This window comes from Procambarus clarkii, chromosome 93 (assembly GCF_040958095.1).
Source record: "Procambarus clarkii isolate CNS0578487 chromosome 93, FALCON_Pclarkii_2.0, whole genome shotgun sequence".
Lineage (NCBI taxonomy): Eukaryota > Metazoa > Arthropoda > Malacostraca > Decapoda > Cambaridae > Procambarus > Procambarus clarkii.
Window position 1 is genome coordinate 12,496,387 of NC_091242.1, and position 14,798 is coordinate 12,511,184.

The window sequence follows — 14,798 nt, forward strand, 5'->3', positions numbered from 1 at the left end:
GTATTACAGAGTCTAGGTAATTCAATCCTTCCAATAGAAGTAGTGTCATTCACTTCACATATGTTCTTTAAAATTATCTGCAGTCCACACAAAAAATAATTCGTACATAACTCCAATTATGTTAACCACCAACGAAATAGTATTCAGAGCTCGGTTATAGCCACAACATAATACTTGACGTACTTACTGTCCACAGCACTTCCGCCCCAAAACACCTGTGAAAACGTAAACAATATTATTCAATAATCTTGAAAAATTATGTATAATTAGCGTTATGTAGGTCAAGTATTAATATTTTTATATTTATAATTATAAATTCTAACATTACGTAATTGAATTTTTTTTTTAATAAGCACATTGCTTGTTAGTTATTTTTTTTGTTGAAAGGTGGAAGTGCATTTTTTTCTGTCCAATTATCTGCAGTATAAGGACACAATTTGATAACTGAGCAGGACCTAGGGCCGGATTCACGAAGCAGTTACGCAAGTGCTTCCGAAACTTTTCGTTCTTATCACTGTCTAGGCGCTTCCGTTGCGGTTCAGGAAGATGTACACGAACGCCAATCCTCCCAAGAACACCGCTACACGCTACAAACCTCCTGAACACTCATAGCATTATGTAAACTGTACATAAATAACGTTTTTCTCGACAACACAACTTGACACACTAGAACTCAAAATACAGTACCTTCGTAGATGGGTCCAGGTCGGATCTCGTCCTGCCAGCAAAATATGTTGCATGTGTCCATAACTCGTGTTAAATATGAATTTTGTGAAAAGACAAATACAAATTGCCACAGTAAGTAATTATATAAATACTAAATAAGTCAATATTAACGGCTGTTTATTTGATATAAGAGAAGCCAGTAGTCAGTGCACTTCTCTGACAAACTAAATTTTTTGACTAATAGAAATAGTTTGCCTATAATTCAAATTATAAAGTATTTTAGTAATTATAGGCCTACATATTAAATTATTCATGCCAAATAAAATATTAAGGACTAGGCCATTGAATTTGAATCAGAGTAGGTCTTACCTAACTTTTGTAATATTTTCGGTATTCAAATTGTTCTTAATTTGAAATAAATTTTGTATATAATATGTGAAAAATATCAAATAATAAATAATATATCATTACTAAATGTCATCTAGGTGTTTGTATATTTATTTATTTATTTACATATTTTAATGTGGACAACACTTATCTGTAATCATTCAATCTATTTTATTAACTTAACTGGTTATTTCCTATTCTGATACAGTTCCACCTAAAATGAAAAATATGGTCATATAATAAGAATACTCTTAGCTGGGTATTTGACATTATTAGGTAATTGCTATATTTTTCATTTGAAAATCTCCCGTTTCAAATTTTATGTATCAATAAAAAAAAATTGTGTGGATCCCATCCCATGTTGGAGATGGAAAACATGACTTTGTAGAACGATTGGCCAATGAGGCTTGCAGTAAAGAAAACACTGATTATGACTTTGGACTATCTAATGCAATTATTAGAAACATTCAAATTAAAGAAATTAATTCAGATTTAGAAGAACTAAGAAATGCCCAGAGCCCTGAAAGCTGCAATATTAACAGCTATGACAAATTTTGTAATAATAAGTATTTGTATGTCCAGCACAGTAACCGGACCAGGCAATGTGATATAGTCATTGCACGAATTTGCCTTGGCTATAGACCCGCCCGTCCTCCAAAATTGGGGAGGTAAATGTAACAGCACCAGTAAGTGCAATTATGTACTTTTCATAACAGTCAGGAATTGTACTTATTTTCACTTAGTACTAAACCGTACCGTCAAATATATTGTGAATATTTGAGTTTAACCGAAAAGCTGAATACCTAACCTAAACTTCTTAGTGTTTGGAGATAAGCATTTTATTGTTTCTTAATTACAATTAGTACCTAACCTATAGCTATATTGGTTTTACAGTTTTATAAAACTAATATAATAAAACTAAAATATATCAATAAATTGTAAAGTAATTCAGGATATTTTCAAATTTTGTATAAAATATCTATTGTTTAATAAAACTGAAAAAGAAATTCCTGATTTTTATAACTTGTGTATAGCAAATTTAACTTGAAACCTTCATCCTAAAATTCTGAGTGTCTTAACAGGAAACGAGAAGAATATGTGGGGAGGTAAATGTAACAGCCCCAGAAGTGCAATTATGTACGATGTATGACAGTAAGGAAATTTACTTAGTATTAAACCGTACTGTCAATTCGGAGGATGGGTTGCAGCAGACACATCTGGCAGGTTAGTGAGCCTGAGCTACTACCAGAATATTCAGGTTGTAAACTCTGTGATAAACCTTTAAGTCATTCACTAAAACAGTATATTATTGAATGTCAAGCCGTAAAAGATTTTAGACCTCCTGGCTTATTGTATCACCAACTGTGTAACTATTTCATTGACTCAAGTGTTCTGGACGACATCCTGACGATTTATCCAAAATTTTCTTGTCCATTTTAAGGAATGAAGAACAATTTAATTTATATTACCTCTAAGCTGCATCACTTATGAACCCATCCCTGCCCTTGTGTGACAGCGCACAATCGAAAGTTGCTTTTACATATTCATACATAAAAAAATGTAACCATGATTATATATGTGCTAGTTTAGACCTATTGTCTTGTGTATGAGCCTTTGTCCTGAGTTACAGTGAATACCAGCATTATCATCAGTGAGAATACCTCACTTTAATAAGACTTAATTGAAATCCTCAGATTAGGCACAATTGTAATTCATTTTGTTAATAAAGATGTTAATAATAAATCAATACAAAAATTACCATAACATATTTGCTATTTCAAGCATTGTTAGTTTATTTAGGCTTTTATCTATAAAAGCTTCAGAATAAGATACGTATCAATAGGAAAAGTAGCATACCATGACATGTCTTCTATGTTTTGTAATGTATCTATTTATGTCATTAGGACTGTATATAACAATTGTGCTGATTGCATTGTTTTTTTCTTTTATTCGGTATCATAAAATATGAGCATCGTTTTTTTTTATAAAATGTATAATTATAATAGGCACTATTACTTTAAAGTTTTCCTTGTAAAATTAGGAAATATTTCTGATTTATGAGGCTGTTTATGAACAATATATTTGATAAGTTTTAATTTGCTAGGTTTGACGTTTTATTTAACTAGCTTAGGTATACACAGCAGTGTTCTGCTACTCTATTCTTTATGAAAGATTACACAGTGTAAATTTAAAACTAGCTATAAGTTCATATAATATCCTCATCTCACAGGATGGTTAGTCATACATGAAATCAGGAAAGAACATGAAATGCGAAGCTGATCTATTAGCCTACACTAGCAAAATTTATCTACAGGAAAAGAATTTAAACTATCTATATTCCCGGTACACCAAGAAGTGGGTTATACCTTCCAGTGAATATTCGAACTAATTTTGTTGATATACATCAGCTGATATAAAACGTAAGTGATTTGTTAAATTGTCCAACGGCGCCAGCAACATGATTGGCTAAAACGATAAGGTGAACAATATTACCGTCTGTCTGACTTATCAGACGAAAAGAAATAGTGACCTAAGTCGAAAAACAGGTGAACCAGAACCAAATCTCTATATAACTCCGCAAGAACATACACCCAACCACTTGGACTGGACGGTGGAGCGACGATCTCGCTCCATGCAGGGCGGCGTTTAATCCCTGACTGTCCAAGTGGTTGGGCACCTTTCCTTCTCACTGTCTCATTCAAAATCCTTATCAGGGTCTGTTCCAAGTGCATGAAGATAAGAATAAAGGTAACTGCAGAAGGCCTATTGGGCCATAGAGGCAGTTCCTGTTTATGACCATCCAATCCCACTCATATACATGTCCAACCCACGTTTGAAACAATCGAGGAACCCCCACTTCCACCAAGTTAAGTGGTAATTGGTTCCACAAATCAACAACCCTTTTACCGAACCAGTATTTAACTATGTCTTTCCTAAATCTAAATTTATCCAATTTAAGCCCATTGTTTCGTGTTCTGTCTTGTGTTTATACTTTTAATACCCTATTAATATTTCCTTTGTTATGCCTATTCATCCACTTGTTTCTCTATGATGTCACCCCCTAATTCTTCGCCTTTCTAGAGAATGTAATTTAAGCTTTGTCAATCTTTCTTCATATGACAGGTTTTTAATTTGGGGGATTAACTTTGTCATCTGATGCGATGCTGGACACGTTCCAGTGAATTTATATCCAATCTATAGTACGGCGACCAAAACTGAACTGCATAATCTAAATGGGGCCTAACCAGAGCAAGATATAGATGAAGAACAACACCAGGTGTCTAATTAGGAACGCTTTGATTAATAAATTCCAGTGTCCTATTAGCCTTATTACGAACATTTATGCATTGATTTTTGGGTTTTAAATTCTTACTAATCATAACTCCCAGATCCCTTTTGCAATCCAACTTTGCAATCTCAACACCACCTAGCTCGAATCTTGTAACATTTTATCATTAACTAGCCTCAAAACCTTGCATTTATCAGCATTAAAATGCATCAGCCAAATTTTGACCATTTCAAAACCCTATTTAGATCGTCTTGAAGTGATAGTGAGTCTTTTTCCGTATTTATTTCCCTACCGATTTTTTTATTATCGCCAAATTTGCAAATATTGCGGCTCAAACCTGAATCTAAATCATTGTTATATATATTATAAATAACAGAGGTACCAGGGCAGAGCCTTGAGGTATTCCAGTCACAACATTTTCCCACTCTGACTTAACCCCATTTATACAAACTCTCTGTTTCCTTTGATATAGTCATGCCTGTTACGGACCCGAGTCCAGCGTCGTAGCATGGAGCAGTGACGTCCACGCCATCTGTGAGTCAGCTCCCGAAACCCCCTCCAAATGGACAGCGCCATCTAGTGAGGACAGGATATACCGGCCACAGGGGCTGGTTTCCCGTCTTAATCAGCTCGTGACATAGCCGCTGCTGACCTCTGGTGAGGTGGCGCTTAGACAGCAACGCCATCTATGGAGTGGATAAATGGACGTTTGTGTCTAAGCCTGTAAGTGAGGTGCCCTAGAGTGTCCTCAACACTAATGACGTGTCTGATTACAGAGTCGACCTGGGACTGCTGTATTGGACGATGGATGAGTCTACCCAAGGCAGCCATAGTCCCTCCACGTGTTTGCTGCAGAAGCTGTGAGTTGCTCCCGGACGAACACTGCTGAGAGTGTTAGCCTGCCTGTGACGTGGCAGAGTTGAGGAATCGTCGTACCTGGGGGTTGACTGGTGGAAGAGACTAGCTACTGTGGTGCTATAGAGAGGAGAGTGATCAGCGGAATCACACGAGGCTCCTGCCTAGGGCTCGCAACCCTAGTATCGGTCGTGGAGTGGCCTACGCAGCGGAGCTGATTGGAACCTGCCAGCTATAGGCTGGATTTGTGGTTGAAGGCCTCCACGACGGTGCACCCAGTGGGACTGTGATTTGGCTGGCCTGTGGCCAGGGTAGATTCGCCTAGAGAATCAAAGGATTCATCGTGAGGCCACGAGAAGAGAACCAGGGCTACTCATCTTGAGCACCGTAGAGCATCCTGTGTCTTCAGAGGAAGACAAGTTATTGTATATAAGTGTAGTTATAGTCCTAGCGAGTGACTGTGAGATATTTATTTATGGTGGTGGTTAATATATATATTTAAATTAGTGTATTTGTATCCCTTCCCCTTTAATTTACTTGCGTTACGGAACACACCCCTTGAAAGCCACTACTAACTTGGGGCCGGATACCCAAACTCTAATAACATCAGAGAAGAACCCCAGTTGCGACCCAATAGGGCCGTAACAATGCCCTAATCCAACTTAATATAAACCCCCCAATACCATGAGCCTCTATCTTTTTAATCATTCTTTCATGTGGCACTGTATCACTTTGGTAAAGTCAAGGTACACAACATCACAAACCTTACTACTATCAACTGCCTCAACTATGCTGGAATAAAATGAAAGGAAATTTGTTAAACATGAAAGGCCATTTGTAATACCATGTTAAGAATCATTTATTGATTTATGTTTGCAAGATGAAGACTAATTGTATTTGCAATTATTGATTCAAGTAACTTTCCCACTATAGACGTTAGGCTAATTGGCTGAACACCTTGGTGAATCGAGGTTAGGGGTCTTCTGACTGGGTGCTGAAGAGCCTTCACAACACAGGAATGCAAGAAAACTACATGATGCTTTGGGAATCCTGGTCCTAGAGCTACTAAGCGTCATGTATTTCTTCTTAATACCTGTGTCACCAAAGTTCTTAATTACTCTGAAAGATCATCTCTACGCCAAATTCAGGAAGGTGTTCATGCGAAGTTATTTATGATTTTGACCTGGTTCACCTGTGACTCAACAAAGGTTACTACTGCTTTTTGTTTGACCAATGAGAGGGAAGGTAACATGTTTAATGTTATTGTTTAGCCAATCACGTTGCTAGTTCAGCTGGACAACTAACCAATCACGCATGTACCATATCAACTGATGTATGTCAACAAAATCCATTAACTTATTCAGTTATTCACCAAGAGATTTACTCCACTTCTCGGTGTACCCGGTATACAGATAGTTTATTTTATTTATAAATGATGTTTAGGAATAAAGAGTACTTGATGGATGGCCAATAAACATCAGTCGAGGCTTTACATACCTCTCCTGTGGTTTAAATATTGTTGGGGAAAAAATCGAGTTGAGAGACTATTGGTGGTATCTTTGAAGATGGTATACTCACCGAAATGTGTACCCAATTTATCGGTGTATATACACTGAAAGTTTACTTTACTTGTGGATTATGTTATAGATTAAAATATACCTATAGTTAATAAATGAGCTACTGCTATGGCTCAAATAACTATCGTCAGTTGATGAGCCTTAGGGGCCATGGTAAACGAAAATCCGATGAAAAATGGAATATTTACGAAAAATACTACGTTCTGGCAACACTGTGGTCCAAACCGTTTAATGATATCTTGAAAAATAACGTAATTAGAGTCAAATTTCCCGCTGCAACTTTCGTGAATCTGGTCCTCGCGCCGTGAGTACGCCGCGGGGTATTGTATCTTACGTTGTAGATGTCTTATTTTTCGTAATAGCGTTGAAAATAACATGTTATGCATAAAATGAATATAAACTCACACAAATGGCAACACTCTATTGCCTGACACGAGGGTGGTGCAGTCAGTGACTGCGTGTCTCTCATGGAGAGAGGATGTATGCTGACGCGCTCACACAATATCTCCCAGAACATGCTATTTTTGCTATTTTTAGCTATTTGTACTGCAATATGACTTACCAAACGAACAAGAGAAAAGCATTGACAGCTAGATGCATGCGAGCTCTCCATACGAGCTGGCCGCAATGCGTAAATCACCAGTCACGAGTGACCGCAGGTTGAGTAAACTTTGAGAGCGCGCTACGCAACTCCAACTTTTACAACTAGATAAAATTTCACAGCCTTTATTTATTATTCTATTTACATGAAACTTGCACATTATATGTAGAGTTTACGCCTCTATAAACGCATGTCATTATTCTTATCTACGTAGATTTATTGATTTTATAAATAATGATACACCTCATTTTGTTGCATACGTTTTTGGGAAACTTTTATAAAATCTGTATTATTGCACTAAATACATCTGGGATAATAATGTGACATGCAAATCTTTATTATATAGTAAGGTCATAGCTGAGTGTCGTATAAATGATTTTGGTTCACAATTGTGGGCTGTGAAATCAATTGAACATGGTTGAAAAATTCGTCTTTTTTTTGTTTTGTTTTTTTTTCTCCGTCTCTATTTAGGCTGAGATGCTGAAACTTGGCCTAGGTGCAGCACCTTTCACATGTATCAGGATAATAAATTATGAATACCCTACAACAATTTTTTAAATCCTGGTCCCATGGCCCCTTATGCTCAATACCAGACAAATCCAGATTGCAGTGACAATGATATAAGGAATTATTTAGAGTTTGATGTGGTGAAATAAGTCCAGAGTAAATAAATATATGCTCGCCAGCCGGTCCTCATCACCAAGGACTAAATGCTTGCTAATCCAGCTGTCAAAACCCCCTATTTATGAATGAAAAACGGTTTGCACGCAATTCACAACTAATGACGCAACCCGTTCTCTTAAAAATAACGTCGCTTTTCACTCGTATGCACTCTATGGTCAAATTTAGTCGGAATTTGAAATTAAATTAGCTCACGAAAGTGATGTACTGTCCCGTTTTTTGTTTGAGTTGTCCGGCTTACTCGATAAGCTTAGGAGATGAAACTTTCAATTAATGTTTTTCATGACGTTTTGAAACTAGCAGAATTTCCTGTCCTCCTAATCTACCAGAGTACCCTTAACTTACTGTTTTGGAAAAATATCCAAAATTTATTTTAACTTTTTCTTAATTTTCAAATAACGTCCATTTTTCGGTCATATGGACAAACGGCCAAATTCAGACGTAATTCATAGGAGGACAGGATGTTATACTTCTCGAACAGTGCTTTGCTCTCGAACATTTTTTTTTTTTTTGCAGGGATATTCCTTCACGGGCCCTAAGCCTCTGGCTGGCCCACTAAGTGTTGCTTGTTTCTGTTTTACTTGGGCGGAGTATGAGTATTTATGACTCGTATGGTCGCTTCAGTAAGATTTTGTCCCATGTGTATAACAACTTCTTCTGCTCTGCTGATTCTAAGTTGAAATCTTAATGGGTTTGTAACTGTGCACTGTGTTAGATAATGTTCCATTGGTTTGTCGCGAATTTCTCCACAGTGCTGACATTTCCTCTCATCTTCCGGAATCTGTAAGCCTATTTCCCATGCACATGGGGTATCCAAGCCTGATGCAAAGTGTACTTCTGTTGTTCTACTGCTCCCATTCACCAAACTAAGTGGTTCGTAGCTGGTTGACTTTTTGTACCAACACGCAGGTCCTGATGTTGCAATTGTTGTGTTGTGGTCACTGTACATCCTTTGCATTGCTCTGTTTCTAATTACTTTCCTAATCTGTGATAGACTCTGTGGTGTATAATTGTCTACGTTTCTTCTCTTAGTTGTAAGTTTAGCAGCTTTGTCTGCAGTATCATTTCTTATTATTCCCACATAACTTGGCACCTAGTTGATAAGTACCATTATTCGAACCACAACCCAGTAAGTGCCTCATCCATCTACTACAAATTCAAATAATCGCCAGCAGAACCTGAACACCTAACATAACCTAACCTAACCTAACCTAACCTAACCTAACCTAACCTAACCTAACCCAACCTAACCTAACCTAACCTAACCCAACCTAACCTAACCTAACCTAACCTAACCTAACCTAACCTAACCCAACCTAACCTAACCTAACCTAACCTAACCAATGCTTAAATATTCACAGTATATTAATATATAACAATATTAATAAATATTTGAAAATATTTGTTGGTGCCAAAATAAATTTGGCATCTGAAGGTGACGAATGAGAGGAGGAGGAGGAGGAGGAGGAGGCAGCTGTTGAGAGTGTTGTTGTGTGTGAGTAACCTTGAGCCCAGAGCGGGCATCCCACAACACACAAATTGCCTCCTGCAAGTTATAGAATGCAACGTGACTTTCAACATAGAACCATAGTCACTATTTGTTGCCGCAGCTTGCAGAATAAGGAGAGTGCAGAGTTGTTTTTTATTAGAATAGATTTATTAGCCAATTACTTCTGTGTCTAGGATTAAATGTTACAATGCCTCAGAACACCGATAAGGGTAAGAGTCTAATTAATTTACATATATGCGAAACAATAGAGATATATCTGTTCTTGCTACATGTTATGTTGTACGTTTCTCTAGGTATATTGTGAGCACACCAGAAATCATTTGAGCTGGTGCATCCCTGGGCCACGCAGACACCATTAATATCTGTCCAGTACTGAGTACATGTGTCTGGGGAAATATGATGTTGGATGACTAACCAATACTGCACTACAGCTAGGGCCAATCAATTCATAATTAACATAGTGCAGCGGTACTACTAACTATTTTATTATAGTTCCGTAGATATACTACATCAAATTTTCCTTGCGGTGTAGTAGATTAAAATATGACCCCCCCCCCCCCAAATGTGTGTAGGTAAATTTACTGGTGATAATAAATGATTAAATACAGTCCGCTCATAAGAAAAAATACAATTAAATACAATCTCCTGAATTAATAATCACATAAATCACCATTAGATTTCCCCACAGGGGTAGAGTACTCCTGTGATTCACTTTGGGCTACATTACTCTGGGGAATAATACCCCTGGTACACACTGCCTGTTGATACAATACCCTGGGATATAAAACCCTGTGATTCACTCTCCTGTCATACACTACCTAGTGATACACTAGCCTGGTGTAATACAATCCTGTGACTCACTACTCCCTAATATACTACCCTAGGGTACAATACCCCTGTGGACAATATATTGCACTACCCTGTGGAACACTACCATTTGATTCAATGCTCTGGTGTACAATACCCCACTGATACACTACCCTGTGATTCACTACCTTGTGATGCCTTACCCAGTGATACACTACCACGTGGCACAAAACGCAGTGATACACTACCCTGGGTTACACTACCCAGTGATACACTACCCTGGGGTATACCTCCCAGTGATTCACTACCACGAGGTTCACTCTCCTGGGGCACACTACTCTTTGGTACAATACCCAAGGGTACCCTACCCTTTGGTTCACTATCCCTGAGGTACTCTACCCTGGGTACACTACCATGTGGTGCACTACCATGTGATACACTACGCTCTGGTAAAATATCCTTGTGATATACTACACTGTGGTACAATACCATATGATACACTATGTTACAATACCCCAATGATACACTACCCTGTGATGCCTTACCCAGTGATACACTACCACGTGGCACAACACGCAGTGATACACTACCCTCGGTTACACTACCCAGTGATACACTACACAGGGTTACACTACCCAGTGATACACTACACTGGGTAACACTACCGAGTGATACACTACACTGGGTTACACTAACCAGTGATACACTACACTGGGTAACACTACCGAGTGATACACTACACTGGGTAACACTACCCAGTGATTCACTACACTGGGTTACACTAACCAGTGATACACTACACTGGGTAACACTACCCAGTGATTCACTACACTGGGTTACACTAACCAGTGATACACTACACTGGGTTACACTACCCAGTGATACACTACACTGGGTAACACTACCCAGTGATTCACTACACTGGGTTACACTAACCAGTGATACACTACACTGGGTTACACTACCCAGTGATACACTACACTGGGTAACACTACCCAGTGATTCACTACACTGGGTTACACTAGGCAGTGATACACTACACTGGGTTACACTAGGCAGTGATACACTACCACGAGGTACACTATCATGGAGCACACTACCCTTGGGAACACTTGTTATGACCCAGCTTAACAGTTACGACTGGATATGCTGTGGTTATAATTTGTCAAAGGTTTGTATTTTAGCCAAGTATAATGAAATTTAATTATATAAACGTATATACACGCTTCTGCATGTTATTCATTTGTATATTATTATGTTATATTATGATTTGTTGTTGAGTGAGTGTAACTGCTTGTTTGCCAGTTGTTGCAGCTGCCTTTATAACTCCCTTCCCCCCTCCTTCCCATGCCTGTGTGTCTCTGCTGGACAACCGGCCGTGGTATGGTTTCTCTTAATAAAGTCGTTAACCTCGCCGTGTCTTGCATGCCATCCTCCCGTACTTTGGCAGAGAAAGCCATGCCGTCCGTACCTGTCGGCCACTGCCTCGCCACAAATACACCTGTATTCGGTGTGGATTGGGGCAGTGTGGATTGGGTACTGCAGTGGTCAAGTCACTCGACTTGACCACTGGAACACTTGTGGTCATTAACATTTCTAGAGGTGTGAGTTCTTAATTACTAGGTCAAGAACCTGGTGCCTCTCAAATATCTTACCTGGCTGACTCATGTTGTATGTACATATTAAATACAAAACACCTTTATGGTGCTAAATCTCCCCTTCTCCTCTAAATAAAGTTTTTGCAACACTGCTAAACCAAGCAAGTTGTGTGCGACAACTTTATCAACATAAAAAAATACATCCTAGCTAAACAATTATACATCATCCTACTCTAAAATAAAATATGTAGATAGACATCCGGAATCTCTGGCTGGGAGACATCACTGTTTGGTCTTGCAAATATTCCTGTGACCCGCTTCTTTAACATAACTGCATCCGTCGCTTCTCCTCCATTGACGTCCAACACGCTGCAGCCAACCAGAAGGCTGTTACTTCTTGCATTGCACACAGGACCGTGGAATTCGGTTATCCCAGCTGATCTGTAATTGACCCTGCGTCAGTCACCATGAGAGACATATATTGGGGTTCTTCACAGCTATAGGGACTACAAGTTTCGAAACCTCCTTATAGTTGGCACCGTAGAACCAATTCTACTTCTGGCCTCCCTGTTGCTCCAGCATGCCTCTTTCAGAGAGCCACTTCTGACAGCCACGTCAAGTCTGCACGAAACAGGGGGAATCACTCAACAGAGCCACATACTTGCCGGAGAGGTGGCAGTTACAATCCTGTCTTGCAAATACGACAAACAATCCTGTCTTGCAAATACGCTCCATGCAATGATGCTAACACCAGCAAGGAACACTAGGCATCGTGTCTTAGTTTGATCTTCTTTTCCTCTTCTCTCTTCTTTCTTCTTTCTTCCGTGGGTCATTGACAAACGACCTAGGGTCCACTGGGGTCCGTCCGTCCTGGGGTCCTTCTTGGTTAGACTAATGTTGGTGGGACAAACTGGAGTCATTGTTGTTCCTCTTCCATCTTTTACTGGGTCGTCTGGGGTCGTCTGCAGGACAACCTGGGACCCACTGGGCTCCTGAGGGCAGTCGGATATCATTCTCTGGGATCCAGTATGGTTGTACCAGAGAAAAGCGCGACAGACAACCTGAGGGTCCATGTTGACCAACCGAGAGGGCTGCATCTTGGTGGTCCCCCGGGGTGGTGTTGAACCCATGACAGCCAGGTAGAGGGCTGGTCGTCGTTGAGGCGATGACCAGCCGGTACCGGTACTACCACCCCTAGAGGGTGGTACCGGCAGCCATCTCCTTCCTCCTTATGTGTGCGCCTCTCCACTGGCTCCAATCTGGGGATGAACATAAAGGCGACAATCTGTTTCCAACAATGTTGTGTGACCCTACAAATGTGATAGGGTTCGCACAGATCAATCATAATGCTCTTCTCCTGGCAACGTCCCGCAAATTTAATAACTAATAATGGAACTAACTTGGTGGAACATAAAACAGTACCAGAGTAAAGTTGGGAAGAGAAAATAAGGTCGTCACTACTTTCAACTCGTCACAAAAAAAAATCTCCACAATAAGATATTGATGCCCCTCGAGACATAAAACACTAGCCTGACCTAACTGTACCATTCTTAATTTAAAGTACTTTATTGACTGTTACTCCCACACTTAAACTGCAGCCACCTACGTGACCCAGAGTTGTTTCCCTTAGCTTCCCTGTGGGTCTGCAACTCAAAAAAAAACTTTTGTCACCCCTGTGACCAGACTGTTTAACGTCGAGCGTCCCCAACGTGAAGTCTACTGACATACTAAGCATCCCCTAGTATGCTGTATAATACCAGTACACCTCGGGTATTATTGCGTTCAAATGGAGTAAATCAGTCAATCGCAATAACCTGAGTGGAACCACCACTTAAACTACTAGCTTCCACGCGACACCAAAAGCAAGTCTACTCCGCTCAATCGCAATCTATTGTGGGATTACCGTCAAACTCCGGCTCCTGGGCCCTCAGGTAAACCTCCCTAATCCCTACAATACCCAGACCTGCACTCACAAGCATGGAATGGACACACAAATACAATGAAACAAGTCTTAATCATTAAACACAATAAAATAATATGCACACAAAAACTATTACTTCCTAAAAAAAATCCCTATTTCCCTATAATTACTACTACCCTTAATAAGGAAACTCATAATACTACACCACACCTGTGACTTCACAGCCGACCTGTATACCAGCGAGGCTTGGTGTCCCCCTGGACCATAGCTGGTCACCTCACTTACTTAGCTGACCTCCACAACTACCGCAACGCCAAAATTTTCACTAACATAAATCTCACTACTCATTCAAGTTCTGGTGAACATTCCTTGAACTTCACTAAACTACCAAAGTCACTAGAACACATCACCAGAGAATCAATATCTCCTAACCCGGAAAAAAAACTCGCTAAATCGCGAATATTAAACATCTGTCAGAATCTCCCTCATAGCGCCTGAGCGGCAAAAGACATGTGGGACTGAACAATGTTAAGGGGCCATATAACACGAATTTTAAATGTTGTTTAATGTCAAACAAACTTTTTTTACTAGTTGTATATAAGAAGGGCTACAACTGTTCTATGTTTCAGTATCGCACCCTAGATAGAAAGGGAGTTATTTTTTTTCCCACATTTTCAATAAATTTTCAATTCTACACATTTTCAATAAATTTCACAAACCACAAGTTTCAAATGAAATCATTTCTATGACACTTATCTAATACATTAGCATATAATAAAATATTTGTATTAACGGATTATCCAAAATACGTTTAGTTTTACTAATACCAGTAGTCAAAGTTCCCCAAAAATATATGCCAATATTTCACGTTTGAAAATGATGTATAAACTCAATAAATGAACTTAG

General features: G+C 39.1%; 1 protein-coding gene across 1 annotated transcript in view; it reads right to left on the reverse strand.

Moving 5' to 3' along the window:
- Positions 1 to 14,798, reverse strand: part of LOC123746926 (protogenin) — a 170,684-nt gene that overhangs the window by 134,690 nt on the left and 21,196 nt on the right. The window contains exon 2 of the mRNA XM_069319462.1: positions 188 to 215. The gene's annotated coding sequence lies outside the window, so the exon portion shown is untranslated. The remainder of the gene's footprint in view (positions 1 to 187; positions 216 to 14,798) is intronic.